The sequence below is a fragment of the Mytilus trossulus genome, chromosome 12 (assembly GCF_036588685.1).
Source record: "Mytilus trossulus isolate FHL-02 chromosome 12, PNRI_Mtr1.1.1.hap1, whole genome shotgun sequence".
Lineage (NCBI taxonomy): Eukaryota > Metazoa > Mollusca > Bivalvia > Mytilida > Mytilidae > Mytilus > Mytilus trossulus.
Genome location: NC_086384.1, coordinates 58,312,189 through 58,329,966, shown reverse-complemented (window position 1 = coordinate 58,329,966; position 17,778 = coordinate 58,312,189).

Sequence of the window (17,778 nt, the reverse complement as noted above, 5' to 3'; positions counted from 1 at the left end):
CTGGAATGTTGCTACTGTTGCCTGTCAGATTTGCTTTAAATGCTTTGCTTTGGTTTTTTAGGTTTTTGCCAAAAACTGGATTTTACCTCATGTTTTAGCCATGGCAGCCATGTTTTATTAAAGAAACAGAAAATAAAACACAAACTTTATTCTAGATAACCCAAGGGCCATTCAGCTCAAATTTGGGTTGAATTGGTTCAGTAGTTTTAGAGAAGATTTTTTAAAGTTAGAAAATATGATAAACAAATTGTGTAAAATTGTCCTTAAATGGCAAATACCCTTTAAGGGGTCAAATAAAAAATTTTGTCGTACGAATCTATTTGTAGAACCTACTTTGCTGAACATATTTGCTTATCGTTACAATTAATACTATTCAATATAATAACCAAAACCTCCAAAATTTCCTGAGGGTGGTACCTAACACTACAGGGAAATAACTCTGTAAAATCAGCTACACGTTTTTAGTACGTTGTATTGTTAAAGGCCAGGAAAAGAGTATAAATAGCAGCCAATGAACGAAATAGTGGTAAATTGAAATTTCTTTGCCACATTCATATCAGGGACCTATTTTTTTAAAGAATAACCTTGTTCAAAGAGTGATTTTTAGAAAAAAAATTGTCACAGAGCCTAGAACTGAACTATATTATCTGTTGCAAGAAAAATAAAAATTATTAACTAATTCTATTTTGTTATATTCCTAAAATAAATCATGAAGCAGAGGAACTTTTCATTTGAAATATACCTTGATTGATAGCTGGGCGGATACATATTGTTTTTGTTTACACAGGAAGTAGATGTTGCCATGCATGCAGCCATGCTTCCATGCACAATATCAACAAAGACCTTAACTGTTGTGATAAATTCATTCCGTACCTATTTAATCCTCATATCCATTTTATATTTCTTTCATAATTCAAAGAACCAAATAAATATGCAGCTAATTTGCCCAAAAATGCAATTACAGTCATAATATTGAATTTTATCCAGTCACAATCATTTTCCCTCCAAAACTGTGTTATATACAGAACAAAGGATTTCGATATAATTAATAAAACATCCTGCAGGAGAATACAAAAAAACTATTCCCACATGTTTCCCATATATGAAAACCCACCAGGATTAGGAAACCAACAACGCTCAAGTGTCACAACACATTTTGGCATAATGTCTTTCTTGTGCCAGTCAAATATTTGGCTTCTGTGGTCCATGGTCATGGCATCTGCTTTCATAAGCATATATCTATCACCATTCCAGGCACTACGATGGAGAAGCATAGTCCAAAATCTTTTGTTGTGTTCCTTTCTCAAATTTGAGTGTCTTTGATGGGCTACTTCTGACTGACCATGCCACCACATTTGTCTGTATTGATCATCAGTAATGCATGGCTTACAAAAGCAATATCTGCATTCTCCTTTGTACGGGTCTTGCTGTATAACAAATTCAGGCTGGTCATTGTCTTCATCATCTTCATCTTCATCATTATTGTCTGTTTGAGTACTCTGTTCTGTGGTCATCTGTAGATTTTGTGCATTCCCGCCATTTTCAATAGCAACAGTAGAGTCATCAAGAATTTTAATTTCCCTATCATTATGCCCAAATAAATGTTTTATAGTTTCTAATTGAAGATCACTTAATTCCATAGTAACTTTCTTATCACTCATTTTTAGGATTATTTAGAAAGCACACAAACAAAATATTTATACTGACTTCAAAGATAATTTGGTCTTAATTTTACCCCCAGGTTATTTGTACAGAAAGTTGCTGACTCTGCAGGTGACCTCATAAATTTGTTCAATAAATATAAACAAGTCCAGAGGCAAATAGGGGATTGCATGTCAATTCCAGAGGCAATTAGGGGATTACATGTAGTTATTCACTTAGCAAGAAATGAAATACTATTTTTTTACAACAAATCACAGAAATTTATAAAAAATAAAATAAAAATTAATTTATTGAAAAAGCCATGTAAAGATCAAAGAAATTTGCATAGATCACTTTTATTTATACAAAAATCAATTATTATAAAACCTTCAGACACATTTTTCTAAGTTGATACTGAATATCATGAAACATAATCTCCTAATAATTTCATATCCAATATCTGCTCATTCCTTCAGTTTCTTTCATGGTCAGTCATGGCTACTGAAAAACAAGATTCTTCACGAAAACGTCCACCCAATTTTATAAGAGAAATTCCTGGTGACGAAACTGTCAAAAGTAGAATTTTGGAAAAACGTCAAAAAAGTAAAGGGTTATTTGACTTCAACTTTGAATAAGCCAGTTAACAATAGTTTAATCATAGAGAAACTTTTAGACTTTTGGATTAAACAACAACTTGGAAGTGACAATTCGAAAGAACTTCATTCATTTCCATCCACCTATTTCCAAACAAGAAGCCAGGATGTAGACCAAGGATTATTTGTAACTGCAGAAAAATCTTTGGAAACATATGGAGAACTCTTTGAGGCACATACCAGTATGTGTAATGGAAAGCTCAAAGTATTTAAAAGAACTATGAAAGGACATGTAGCATCTGTAAGACTGATGTGTACCAAGGAGAAATCACATTCCTATGTATGGTCGTCATCATCTTACCTTCCGAATGATGAGTTCTTGGTCAATCACAGGATTTGTCATGCATTTTATAGCAGTGGACTTTTGCCAGTTCATTAATTACACTAGATGTGTTAATGGGGTAGGAATTGGCTTTAAAGAGAGAAGATCGAAATAAACAATTTAACCCTGTCAGATTTGCTGTAAATGTTTTGGTTTTTTAATTATAAGCTTCAAGTTTTTTTAATTAAAAACTGCATCTTAACCCCTTTGGTTGGTTGTCCGGGTCACCGGACAAAGATTTTAAATAAGACTCCCCAATAACGATTTTGACCATGTTTGGTTAGATTTGGCCCAGTAGTTTCAGAGCAGAATATTTTTGTAAAAGTTTACGAACGACGGTGATATTTCAGGTGAGCTAAATAAGGGATATAAAAATTTACATCGTAGAAAGCGTTGGTAGCTAAAAGAAAAAATCACACGAAGAATTCGGTAGCAAATTGTGTCATGTGCAATCAATATATACTGATTTATGGACAAATGATACCTCCAGGGATTCGTTTTACCCCGTCATAAAAGTAATGCAATTATATTGGTTTATTTTACCTTTTTCTAACATTGAATAACCATCAGTTTGTTCATAGCAGCACTATTATATTTTTATAACATTGTGGAGCAGGATCTTCGGAGCACCTGATTTTGACCCAGATTTTTGTTGGACTTGTGTTGCTAAGTCTTTAGGGTTTTTTATGTTCTGTTGTTTATATGATGGTCTTTTTTTAACTGTTTAGCTGTTTTTTAAGTGCTGTTATTGTCTGTTGGTCTTTTTGTTTTAACCATAATGACATTGTCTGAATATACGGTATGGTCTTTGCTCATTGTTGTAGGTCGTACAGTGACCTATATTTGTCCCTTTGGTATCTTTTGCCGGTTTTCTGTGTATGAATGAATATGTTTTTTACATTTTTTTGTCTAGTTAATTGTAACAACCAACATTCCATAAGTAAGACAAATGTCACACAAAAAATGTCAAGAAGTTCATTGATAGGTGCTTGTTTAATTTCCAGTGGAAAATATTTCATTCATTTTCAGGACGAGAAAAAAATTCAACAATTACACCAATAGGTACATTTTATTTTAACGGGATAAAGGCCATGTAATAGATGAAATAAGGACTGCCATTGCAAAATAATGGTGGATTGGATAGAGGAGAAAAATTGCCTTGCAACAGGTTTGAATACTTGCTTGCTTGAATACTTGCAACAGGCTTGCAAACCTTTGAATAGACTTATTTAGAAGGGATATAATTACGATACTGTTGTCAAGTCATTAAAGATTGCATATTTTGGCGTTAATATTGAGTCACTGATAAGGTCTTTGCGTCGGAACTAAACACATTTATTCTAAAAACAGTTGTTGGCATGACACGGGTTATGTTCTTCTCATATATGTTATGATGGTATGATACTAAACCCCTAACGGGAAGGATTGTGTCTGATGTTCATATGATGAAATCATAATCTTTCAGTCAGTTTAATTGAAGTCTGGAGCTGGCATGTCAGTTAACTGCTAGTAGTCTGTTGTTATTTATGTATTATTGTCATTTTGTTTATTTTCTTTGGTTACATCTTCTGACATCAGACTCGGACTTCTATTCTCTTGAACTGAATTTTAATGTGCGTATTGTTATGCGTTTACTTTACTACATTGGTTAGAGGTATAGGGGGAGGGTTGAGATCTCACAAACATGTTTAACCCCGCCGCATTTTTGCGCCTGTCCCAAGTCAGGAGCTTCTGGCCTTTGTTGATCTTGTATTATTTTAATTTCAGTTTAGTTTACAATTTGGAAATTAGTATGGCGTTCATTATCACTGAACTAGTATATATTTGTTTAGGGGCCAGCTGAAGGACGCCTCCGGGTGCGGGAATTTCTCGCTACATTGAAGACCTGTTGGTGACCTTCTGCTGTTGGTTTTTTTATTTGGTCGGGTTGTTGTCTCTTTGACAGATTCCCCATTTCCATTCTCAATTTTATCATAGACGGAAACTTCATCGGGTTGTTCCTGTTGTTCCTGCTATTGCAACAATCTTTTAATTCTCAAATATGTCAGGAGTTCTGTTGAAGCAATACATGTATTGATTATTATCCACTTGTCCATCTGATGACTTAAGCCTTTTTCAACTGATTTTTATAGTTTGTTCTTATGTTGTACTGTTATACCACTGTCCAAGGTTAGGGGAGGGTTGGGATGCTGCAAACATGTTTAACCCCGCCACATTATTTATGTACGTGCCTGTCCAAAGTCAGGAGCCGGCTGTAAATCAGTTGTTGTTGTTTGTTAATGTGTTACATATTTGTTTTTCTTTCTTTTTTTTACATAAATAAGCAGTTAGTTTTCTCGTTTGAATTGTTTTACATTGTCTCATTGGTGCCTTTTATAGCTGACTATGCGGTTTGGGTTTTGCTTATTGTTGAAGGCCATACGGTGACCTATAGTTGTTAATGTCTGTGTCATTTTGGTCTTTTGTGGATAGTTGTCTCATTGGCAATCATACCACATCTTCTTTTTTATATAATAAAAGAAATATGCATCGTTTGGTCTTTTGTGAAGAGTTGACTCATCAGCATTCATACCACTTCGTCTTTTTTATATGACAGACAGCAAACCCACAACAAGCACTGAAGTAAGGGGTATGACATCAATAACTAATTAGAAATTACTAACTTTTAATTAGAAAACTATAAATGTCTAAAAAGTATGGTCATTTTACATGTTTGAATACAAAATCCATCAAATGTTCAACACTTTCTTCTGATGCATGTCTTTCAATACACCCTCTGTCACCTCTTTACCTTTCTTTAAAATCTTCTTATGAAGGAGAGATAAAAACAGCTTCACCTGAAAAATAGGAAGCAATCTTTCTAAAATCTTCTTATGAAGGACAGATAAAAACAGCTTCATCTGAAAAATAGGAAGCAATCTTTCTAAAATCTTCTTATGAAGGAGAGATAAAAACAGCTTCACCTGAAAAATAGGAAGCAATCTTTCTAAAATCTTCTTATGAAGGAGAGATAAAAACAGCTTCACCTGAAAAATAGGAAGCAATCTTTCTAAAATCTTCTTATGAAGGAGAGATAAAAACAGCTTCACCTGAAAAATAGGAAGCAATCTTTCTAAAATCTTCTTATGAAGGAGAGATAAAAACAGCTTCACCTGAAAAATAGGAAGCAATCTTTCTAAAATCTTCTTATGAAGGAGAGATAAAAACAGCTTCACCTGAAAAATAGGAAGCAATCTTTCTAAAATCTTCTTATGAAGGAGAGATAAGAACAGCTTCACCTGAAAAATGGGAAACAAACTATATAATATAAGGTTATAAATTGTGAAAATTGTGATTAATTGCTTTTTGCAATTAATGTAAAAGAAGGGTGAAAGATGTTAGATCAACAGTCAAATTCATGAATTGAAAATAAACTGACAACGCCTTGGCTAAAAATGGAAAAGACAAATATACAAATAATAATACGCAACATAGAAAAGTAAGGACTAAGAAACACTAACCCCACCAACAATTGAAGATGATATCAGGCTCTCTGGAAGGGTAAACAAATCCTGCTTAACTAATGGCACCCATTGTGTTGCTCGTGGTATTACAAGTCTGGTAAATACCCTAATTTGGTAGGTCAAATTCATGAAAAGGGATGCGGATTGTAATTAAGACATCAGAAACATATTCAATATCATTTGTGAAACCTCCTTATCATTAGTCTTGATTTTCTACTTTGTTATTTTCTTTTCTTACCTGATCAGGTGGTAGCAGTGTATTGAAATAAGCAGGTAATTTCTTTCTACTGATATTCCCTCCCTTAATGATTTCCTCCAACACAGCCAGGTAATTATTTCTTACCTGGTCAGGTGGTAGCAGTGTATTGAAATAAGCAGGTAATTTCTTTCTACTGATATTCCCTCCCTTATTGATTTCCTCTAACACAGCCAGGTAATTATTTCTTACCTGATCAGGTGGTAGCAGTGTATTGAAATAAGCAGGTAATTTCTTTCTACTGATATTCCCTCCCTTAATGATTTCCTCTAACACAGCCAGGTAATTATTTCTTACCTGATCAGGTGGTAGCAGTGTATTGAAATAAGCAGGTAATTTCTTTCTACTGATATTTCCTCCCTTAATGGTCTCCTCTAACACAACCAGGTAATTATTTCTTACCTGATCAGGTGGTAGCAGTGTATTGAAATAAGCAGGTAATTTCTTTCTACTGATATTCCCTCCCTTAATGATTTCCTCTAACACAGCCAGGTAATTATTTCTTACCTGATCAGGTGGTAGCAGTGTATTAAAATAAGCAGGTAATTTCTTTCTACTGATATTCCCTCCCTTAATAATCTCCTCTAACACAGCCAGGTAATTATTTCTTACCTGATCAGGTGGAAACAGTGTATTGAAATAAGCAGGTAATTTCTTTCTACTGATATTCCCTCCCTTAATGATTTCCTCTAACACAGCCAGGTAATTATTTCTTACCTGGTCAGGTGGTAGCAGTGTATTGAAATAAGCAGGTAATTTCTTTCTACTGATATTCCCTCCCTTCATGATTTCCTCTAACACAGCCAGGTAATTATTTCTTACCTGATCAGGTGGAAACAGTGTATTGAAATAAGCAGGTAATTTCTTTCTACTGATATTCCCTCCCTTAATGATTTCCTCTAACAAGGCCAGGTAATTATTTCTTACCTGATCAGGTGGTAGCAGTGTATTGAAATAAGCAGGTAATTTCTTTCTACTGATATTCCCTCCCTTAATGATTTCCTCTAACACAGCCAGGTAATTATTTCTTACCTGATCAGGTGGTAGCAGTGTATTGAAATAAGCAGGTAATTTCTTTCTACTGATATTCCCTTCCTTAATGATTTCCTCTAACAAGGCCAGGTAATTATTTCTTACCTGATCAGGTGGTAACAGTGTATTGAAATAAGCAGGTAATTTCTTTCTACTGATATTCCCTCCCTTAATGATTTCCTCTAACAAGGCCAGGTAATTATTTCTTACCTGATCAGGTGGAAACAGTGTATTGAAATAAGCAGGTAATTTCTTTCTACTGATATTCCCTCCCTTAATGATTTCCTCTAACAAGGCCAGGTAATTATTTCTTACCTGGTCAGGTGGTAGCAGTGTATTGAAATAAGCAGGTAATTTCTTTCTACTGATATTCCCTTCCTTAATGATTTCCTCTAACAAGGCCAGGTAATTATTTCTTACCTGATCAGGTGGTAACAGTGTATTGAAATAAGCAGGTAATTTCTTTCTACTGATATTCCCTCCCTTAATGATTTCCTCTAACACAGCCAGGTAATTATTTCTTACCTGATCAGGTGGTGGCAGTGTATTGAAATAAGCAGGTAATTTCTTTCTACTGATATTCCCTCCCTTAATAATCTCCTCTAACACAGCCAGGTAATTATTTCTTACCTGATCAGGTGGTGGCAGTGTATTGAAATAAGCAGGTAATTTCTTTCTACTGATATTCCCTCCCTTAATGATCTCCTGTAACATAGCCAGGTAATTATTTCTTACCTGATCAGGTGGTAACAGTGTATTGAAATAAGCAGGTAATTTCTTTCTACTGATATTCCCTCCCTTATTGATTTCCTCTAACACAGCCAGGTAATTATTTCTTACCTGATCAGGTAGTAACAGTGTATTGAAATAAGCAGGTAATTTCTTTCTACTGATATTCCCTCCCTTGATGATTTCCTCTAACACAGCCAGGTAATTATTTCTTACCTGATCAGGTAGTAACAATGTATTGAAATAGGCAGGTAATTTCTTTCTACTGATATTCCCTCCCTTAATGATTTCCTCTAACACAGCCAGGTAATTATTTTTTACCTTATCAGGTGGTAGCAGTGTATTGAAATAAGCAGGTAATTTCTTTCTACTGATATTCCCTCCCTTAATGATCTCATCTAACACAGCCAGGTAATTATTTCTTACCTGATCAGGTGGTAGCAGTGTATTGAAATAAGCAGGTAATTTCTTTCTACTGATATTCCCTCCCTTAATGATCTCCTCTAACAAGGCCAGGTAATTATTTCTTACCTGGTCAGGTGGTAGCAGTGTATTGAAATAAGCAGGTAATTTCTTTCTACTGATATTCCCTCCCTTAATGATCTCCTCTAACATAGCCAGGTAATTATTTCTTACCTGATCAGGTGGTAGCAGTGTATTGAAATACGCAGGTAATTTCTTTCTACTGATATTCCCTCCCTTAATGATTGTCTCTAACACAGCCAGGTAATTATTTTTTACCTTATCAGGTGGTAGCAGTGTATTGAAATAAGCAGGTAATTTCTTTCTACTGATATTCCCTCCCTTAATGATCTCATCTAACACAGCCAGGTAATTATTTCTTACCTGGTCAGGGGGTAGCAGTGTATTGATATAAGCAGGTAATTTCTTTCTACTGATATTCCCTCCCTTAATGATCTCCTCTAACAAGGCCAGGTAATTATTTCTTACCTGGTCAGGTGGTAGCAGTGTATTGAAATAAGCAGGTAATTTCTTTCTACTGATATTCCCTCCCTTAATGATCTCCTCTAACATAGCCAGGTAATTACTTCTTACCTGATCAGGTGGTAGCAGTGTATTGAAATAAGCAGGTAATTTCTTTCTACTGATATTCCCTCCCTTAATGATTGTCTCTAACACAGCCAGGTAATTATTTTTTTACCTTATCAGGTGGTAGCAGTGTATTGAAATAAGCAGGTAATTTCTTTCTACTGATATTCCCTCCCTTAATGATCTCATCTAACACAGCCAGGTAATTATTTCTTACCTGGTCAGGGGGTAGCAGTGTATTGATATAAGCAGGTAATTTCTTTCTACTGATATTCCCTCCCTTAATGATCTCCTCTAACATAGCCAGGTAATTATTTCTTACCTGGTCAGGTGGTAGCAGTGTATTGAAATAAGCAGGTAATTTCTTTCTACTGATATTCCCTCCCTTAATGATTTCCTCTAACACAGCCAGGTAATTATTTCTTACCTGATCAGGTGGTAGCAGTGTATTGAAATAAGCAGGTAATTTCTTTCTACTGATATTCCCTCCCTTAATGATTTCCTCTAACACAGCCAGGTAATTATTTCTTACCTGGTCAGGTGGTAGCAGTGTATTGATATAAGCAGGTAATTTCTTTCTACTGATATTCCCTCCCTTAATGATTTCCTCTAACACAGCCAGGTAATTATTTCTGTTCATGATCTGGCTAGAAATAGCCAGAGTCTCCCCTTCGTTAAATGCCTGTAACCATGGAAATATTTATGTTGTAGTAGTACATGAAACAAATATAAAAGAAAAACAAAAACAAAATAATAATTCTATATGCAGTTGTATATATTACACAGAACAATGTTGCCCTATTAACAATTATATAAATAAGAAACAGACCTCATCATGAAACCTAAACATTGATCCATGAATCAACCATAAAAATGAGGTCAAGCATGCAACCCAACAACCCATTGTCCGATTCATCTGAAAATTTCAGAGCAGATAAATCTTGACTTGATAAACAATTCAACCCCATGTCATATTTGCTCTAAATGCTTTGGTTTCATAGTTATAAGCCAAAATATACATTTTACCCCCTATGTTCTATTTTTAGCCATGGAGGCCATGTTGGTTGGTTGACCAGGTCACGCCACACATTATTTTAAACAAGATACCCAAATGATGATTATGGCCAAGTATGGTTAAATTTGGCTTTCAGAGTAGTTTCAGAGGAGAAGATTTTTAATAAAATTTAACAGCAGACAACGGACGCCAAGTGATGAGAAAATTCATTCTCCAAATCCTATTTCTCCTTACCTGATGGTACCATCCAGTTGGGATAATTAACATTTCTCCAGCAGTAACTGTAACCTCTAGATACTGGGCTTTATCAAAATGTGGGTACTTGGTTGAATCTGGCACAAAAGCATCAATTGGGCTGAAAATAGAAAACAGTGAATTTTAGGCTAAGGATACGCAGGGGAAATGCAGCCATTTTAGCCAAAGGGTACACATCATGAACCTGAATCATTTCTACAGCACTTGTCTCAGTGTCTTCATATCCTGAGCTATGATATTCTAAGAAGGAGATGCTCACTTGGTTGCTTATAATACGGCTATATGTTACGAATTTGCGATAATACACCAGAGGTGGTATGATGTAAGTTATTGGAAGAAGACTAAAGAAGAATTGATGTTGCTGTCAGCACAGAGGCTTGTTACAATTGCCAGGTTTACTATCATACGAACCCCTAAAAAAAATAGTAGGGTTTGTATGGATAGTAAACCCGGCAATTGTAACAAGCCCTGTGCTGTCAGTTTGATCCACTTGAGCATGCTGAACGAGTGAAGGGCCTTATATTCACATTGAAATGTATTTAAATAACGGAATTAAAAGTTTCAAATGATTTTTGGCATCCATGAAAACCTTCCAATCAATGTTTTGACAAAAACAATGCATCTTTTTTTTTAACAAAGCCGGTATTTAACTTAACTCTTTTTTAACGTGAGACATTAGACATATGATTATCAAGTATTTTATATTCTATCACCTGTGTTTTGTTATAACAAACCATTATCACTTGTCAATTATCCGATGGCTTGGTCAAAATGTCAACTTGTTCTCGCATTTTAATCCGGCAGTCATTCCCAAATTTTTCGATCCACTCGAACTTTTACCACGTTTACGTACGTATGTAGTAAACAGGTAAAAGTAGAGCGGAAAAAGTTCATTCATGAAATTTTTATGAATGAAAACGCAATCTCGCGTAGATTTTTTGTGATTTTGTCTTCAGCGCATGGCATATCCGCGAAGTAGTGTTAGTGATACTCATTTTCAAAATGAAGTTAAATTCATCTGAATCGTTGGTGAACATTCATTTCTGTTTTGTTCAAGCTGTAATCTTTTCAGTCAAAAGAGTAGTTACTCAATATTTCAAAAGAATCTTCCAAGAATCAGAATTCAAACACTAGTACTAGTACTTGATTATCTCGGAGCAGAATAAATTGCGATAATCTGTCACCATAAGTTTGAGGTCGATGCCTATGGAAAGTAGCAATAGCAAGCTATAGTAAACTTTCCAAAAACTAAGGCGATTTAATATCATCATGTTCATAGTGTTTTCTAAAATACTAAGACTGAACACAAGTGCGACCACTTCTATTTGAGAAATGTCTAAAGTTAGCAGAAATACTAAAATTGTGAAGATTTCAGTATTTTTATATGATTTACTAATGCTAGTTTCTGATGCAGGTGAAGTGCCATGTCAAATATTTTCCTCTACATACATGTACTATCTTTTGATTTTAAGAAGCTTCTGTTCTAATAAGGTACAAATCCAAGAAACTTATTAATAATTCAATAAGGTTGTTTATAGTCCATGTACAAATGTATCTACATTTATCTATGATCTAACATGTCTAATGTTAATAATAATTTAAAAGTTACAAAAGTTTAATAATAATTTAAAAGTTGCAAAAGATCAATAATTTTAAAAAGTAAATTAAATGCATGTGTCAAGACAACTCTGAAAAATACAAATTATACACTGAATACAATGTAACACAAAAATCATTGAAAATGGAAAACTTATACAAACAAAAAATAAAATTGATTGTTAGAAGCTTCTGTCTAAGTTTGGTACAAATCCAAGATACTTTAAGAAAGTCATTAAAATTTAAAATATTTCAACAAGGTTGAGTTTTCATGTCCATGAATCTACATTTATCTATGATCTATGGTAAATAAGTATTTAAAAGGTGCAAACAAAATATTTTTTTTAAAAGTAAACTAAATGTGTCACAACAACTCAACAAAATACAAATGTTACTGTAACAATTATACACAAATGGAAAACTTATACAAACAAAATAAAATGATATATAACTTTAGTAATTAAATACAAGTTCTAAAGCGGTGACAAACACCAAGAACATCTTTAAAGTGTGTGTTAGAGGTGTAACGTAACACACAATTATCTATGTACTTTTGCAATTCTTCAGGAAAGATTTTATGTTATGTGTGTGTTGCATTTTAACGTTGAGTCGTTTGTGTTTTTTTTCTTATTTTTGCGATATTGAGATAAGACGTGGCACGGTACTTGTCTATCCCAAATTCATGTATTTGGTTTTTATGTTATATTTGTTATTCTCGTGATGTTGTGTCTGATGCTTGGTCCGTTTCTGTGTATGTTACATTTCAGTGCTGTGTCGTTGTTCTCCTCTTATATTTATTGCGTTTCCCTCGGTTTTAGTTTGATACCCATATTTTGTTTTTTGTCCATGGATTTATGAGTTTTGAACAGTGGTATACTACTGTTGCCTTTATTTATGCATAAAATTGAAAATGGAAATGGGGTATGTTTCAAAGAGACAACACCCTGATTAAAGAGTACATCTGATTCAGATAGAAATCGACCTTATGCAAGTGTTTAATTGTTCATGTGTAAGAATTTGATTGATTTTAAACTAAAGAAGGCTCGCGGGTATAAGATTTGAGAAAACAATTAAACATTTATTTTTCATCACAAATTTTATTTATTACCTTTAGTAGTTGTTACCTTATCATATGATACAAAATCATTCTAAAAAAAAAATTTCTGTTGGCCCCAGGTGACTTTTAAAATGGTTGTAAAGGAGGTGAAAAACAGTGGTTAGCTACTAAATCATGTTAAACATCGATCTCCTTTAAAGGAGGTGAAAAAATATAAATATTTGCATATTTTGAGTCTCGAGACCACAAACTCTCTCGTAACTTGACGTCCATTTGAAAGTGAATTTCAAAATGCCAAAATCGATGGGTCTCTGTGGAAACTGTTAAAATATGGGAAAATAAAGGTTGGCTCGGACTATAAGAAGATGTGGCATGAGTGCCAATGAGACAACTCTCCATCAGGATTTGTAAAAGAAAACCATTAATGGCATTTTAGATCAAAGTACGGCCTTCAACATGAGGGTTGTTTGTGTTTATTTTTCTCCCCCAAACATTTTCCTTTTTATGTTTGTTTTATTTTGATGAAAAAGCAACACCAAGAAACTGAATTTAAACAAAAACACCTTGATCATGACCTGGTTGGTTAAAACTGTTAGTCTAACTATAATTTCTATGTTTTTTTTCTACAGTTAAAGTGGTAGTATTAGTGCACATTACATACATTAGGACCAATATCTTTCTTAAGTTCAGGTCTGGTGACTATAAATAGCTCATCCTCAAGATAGGTCCAACTATTTGGTCCAGAAGTGTCCAGCTCATTAATAAAAGTGTCCATGTCAACTGCTATTGCTGCTAGTTTGCTATTCTGATGGAGAAAATAAGCAATGAATCATTCAAACTTCTTTTCAGCTGATTTAACATGAATTATGTATAGAAAGAAACACATGTTTGAACTATTTTACAGGCTCACTACAAAGACATTTTGAATTTTATGAATTGTTACTTGGGTGGAGAGTTGTCTCATGGACACTTTATAAATGCAGCATGACATTTTTTTTCATTCTAGCACCCTAAATCTAATAGTAACTTCCATATACATTTTTCATATTTTGGAGGGAAAAAAACATGATATTATGATAATCTGTTTGCAAATGGTTGGCCACGGATTACCATTATGTATGATAATACAATATGGGTTTTTCTCATTGCTGAAGGCCAGAAAATTGCTCATAACTGCTTACATCTACTTCATTTGAACTTTGGTGTACAATTGTCTCATTGGCAATTACAATCATACCATTTCTAAATATTTTTAAAATAAGAAACCTAATTGATAAAAAAACAACGTAAAAAACCCTCTTGAAAGCATTGCTGAATGTTAAAGATAGCTGTATAATGCACATTGTAGTACCCTGCAAAGAATCATTATTTGTTCCTCATTTTGTTATATCTCAAGCTTTGTCATTTGGAAATTTGGGACAGATCAATGTAATAAAATTGAAAATGGAAATGGGGAATGTGTCAAAGAGACGACAACCCGACCACAGAAAAAAAAAACAACAGCAGAAGGTCACCAACAGATCTTCAATATAGCCAGAAATTCTTGCTACCAGAGACGTCCTTCAGCTGGCCCTCAATCAAATATATACTAGTTCAGTGATAATGAACGCCATACTAATTTCCAAATTGTACACAAGAAACTAACATTAAAATAATACAAGACTAACAAAGGCCCGAGGCTCCTGAATTGGGTACAGACGCAAAAATGTGGCGGGGTTAAACATGTTTATGAGATCTCAACCTCAAGTCTTTGTTAACAAATTTCAACACTTACCAAATTTTGAGCCATTAAAATCTTGACAAAATGTACATGATGTATGGACACCAGAATCTTGTCTCAATGCTAGTTGATCCTATATTGAACTTTAAATTGATTTTAATGGCCTGGAGTCTTAAAGTTTGGAAGGACTAAACAAAGACCTTTTAATGCATTTCCAAAAATTATCCAATATTATTGTAGCAAAAAGGGGGATGTAGCAGCAGACAACATACAATTGCACACTTAACAAGTCTGAATACATAGTTTGTGGTTTTTTTTGTTGATTTTTTTGTTGATAAATGTATTAATATCTCTTATTTATCAGTAATTTATCAAATACATTTATAATGTGTCCATGGGAAAGATGAGGCCAGCACTTATCTATCATATAAAGTTATAAATTCAAATTTGATCTGTATTGTGTAGTTATAAGTATTGTGTATAGATTTCATAACATTTGATTGAGGCAATCTAAAGTTGAAGAATGGAAACCAACTTTGGGACGTGCATACAGACAGACAAGGATAAATCTTAATGTCCCCTCTACTATGACAGGGGCATAAAAAACAAGAATCAATCAATTATTTGATGTGTATCCAAGGAAAGACAACTCATGCAAATTTTAAAGCATGCAGAAAGAAAAAAATATCCTACTCACCACAACAGCTTTTACCATGATAACTTTTTCATCTGCATAATTTTGTTGAAAGAAACGTTTTGTCCAGTTTATAGCTGGCCATTTATCAACAACATCTGTTATTATAACAAGCCTACAAAACATAAATTTATAATTTATGGGGAAAAAAGTTACAGCATTCCAACAGTTTCAAAGTCAAGGCTAATGAGCTGTTATTCTTCAATATTCATTGTGTTCTTTAGTCTTTAATGGATAGTTGTCTCATTGGCTATTCACAACACATTTTCTTATTTTTCTATAATAATAATGTATATGAAAACTAGAGTGCACACACTGAAATGTTTTGCTATCTTTTCTAATCATTGTTGTTATGTTGATAGTCCTAAATATAAATTTACATAACCATGAAAATGATTTAGACTTGATAAAAAACATACATCTAATGACAAGAGTGCACACACTGACATGTCTTGCCTGCTTTTCTGCAGAGCCTATTGGAATTGAATTATGTTTAAAATCTTTAACAAGTATTTCACAAATTGTTCAATACAAATCATTTCAAATGACAAACTTCCATTGAAAACACAACTCTACTAAACTTGTCACATTTCTTCTAATGTGCACTCAATAATCACAAGCTCACTTCAATACGTGAAGCCAACTTTAACCACTGCAAAAGGCATGAACTTCATAGTTTTATTTAATACAATTGTTATCTTTGAGCATGAATCACTTATCATTAAAGCATGTATATAGCTATAAGGTGTATAAACTATAAATTTCTTATACATATACAACAAAACAAAACATATGTTGATACAACAAAATCCTACCATTTGCCATCATATATATCCCAGAATTCATCTAAGGACAGGCCTGATATCTTTTATACGTTCCACTGATCTAAAGGTTGGTTATACAATTCCATATTCATAATGCTTTTTACAATAAAAATTATTACTTAAAGTTTAAATATAACCTTCATCTTAGTCCTCGATATAAGAACATTAAAAATTCCCGCCCGCTACCCAAATAACATAAACAACATCCAAACCTTACCTCCTGTTCATTCTGGGAGACACATTCCCCATTTCCATTCTCAATTTTATAGATGTACGTACTACATTATTATTGTTTCTTCTAATCTTACATGTACCGCTGGATGTTTTTGAAGCAATCTTGAATATTTAACGTCTTTCAAATATGACAGCCAAAGAAAGAAAGAAACCCGAAATTATATACGTCAATGAAACCATAACGCAAACGAATAATTATATGTGAAATATACATCAATAATGCAGTACCTTAAGGACACAAAACATGTGACATTTTTAATGAGACAGTAACCAAACGACAAACAAAAAGAGGGTTGTCATATCGCCAAATACTGAAATAGATAAAAAGATTGTAAATATACGTCAATGAAACTTTCCCTTACGACGCAGATAATAAAAAATATTTGAAGTATACGTCACTGAAACTATACCCTTACGAGGTAGATAATAAACAGATGTGAACTATACATCAATAGAACTTTATCCTCAAGACGCCGATAATCATGTTGATAATGATATTCTGTGGAATATACGTCAATGAGACTACACAATTACGACGTTGATAATAAGACAGATGTTGAATGTACGTCAATGGGACTTTATTCTTACGAAGCAAATAATAAAAATATGTAAAAATTACGTCACTGAGATTAACCCTACGAGGAAGATCATAACAAGATGAGAAATATACATCAATAAAACTTTATCCTCAAGACGCCGATAATGAAATTCTGTGGAATATACGTCAATGAGACTTTACTATTACGACGCAGATAATAAAAGATGTAGAATGGACGTCAATGGGACTTTATTCTTACGTAGCAGATAAGAAAAGAATGAACAAATTAACGTTACTGAGATTATACCCTAAGAGGCAGATCATAAAAAAATGAGAAATATACATCAATAAAATTGTATCCTCAAGACGCCGATAATGAAATTATGTGGAATATACGTTAATGGGACTATAATATTAAGACGCAGATAATAAAAGATGTAGAATGGACGTCAATGGGACTTTATTCTTACGAAGCAGATAATAAAAATATGGACCAAATTACATCACTGAGATTATACCTTACGAGGCAAATCATAAAAAGATGTGAAATATACATCAATAAAGCTGTATCCTCAAGACGCCGATAATAAAATTCTTTGGAATAAACGTCAATGAGACTATACAATAACGACGTTGATAATAAAAAGATGTTGAATGGA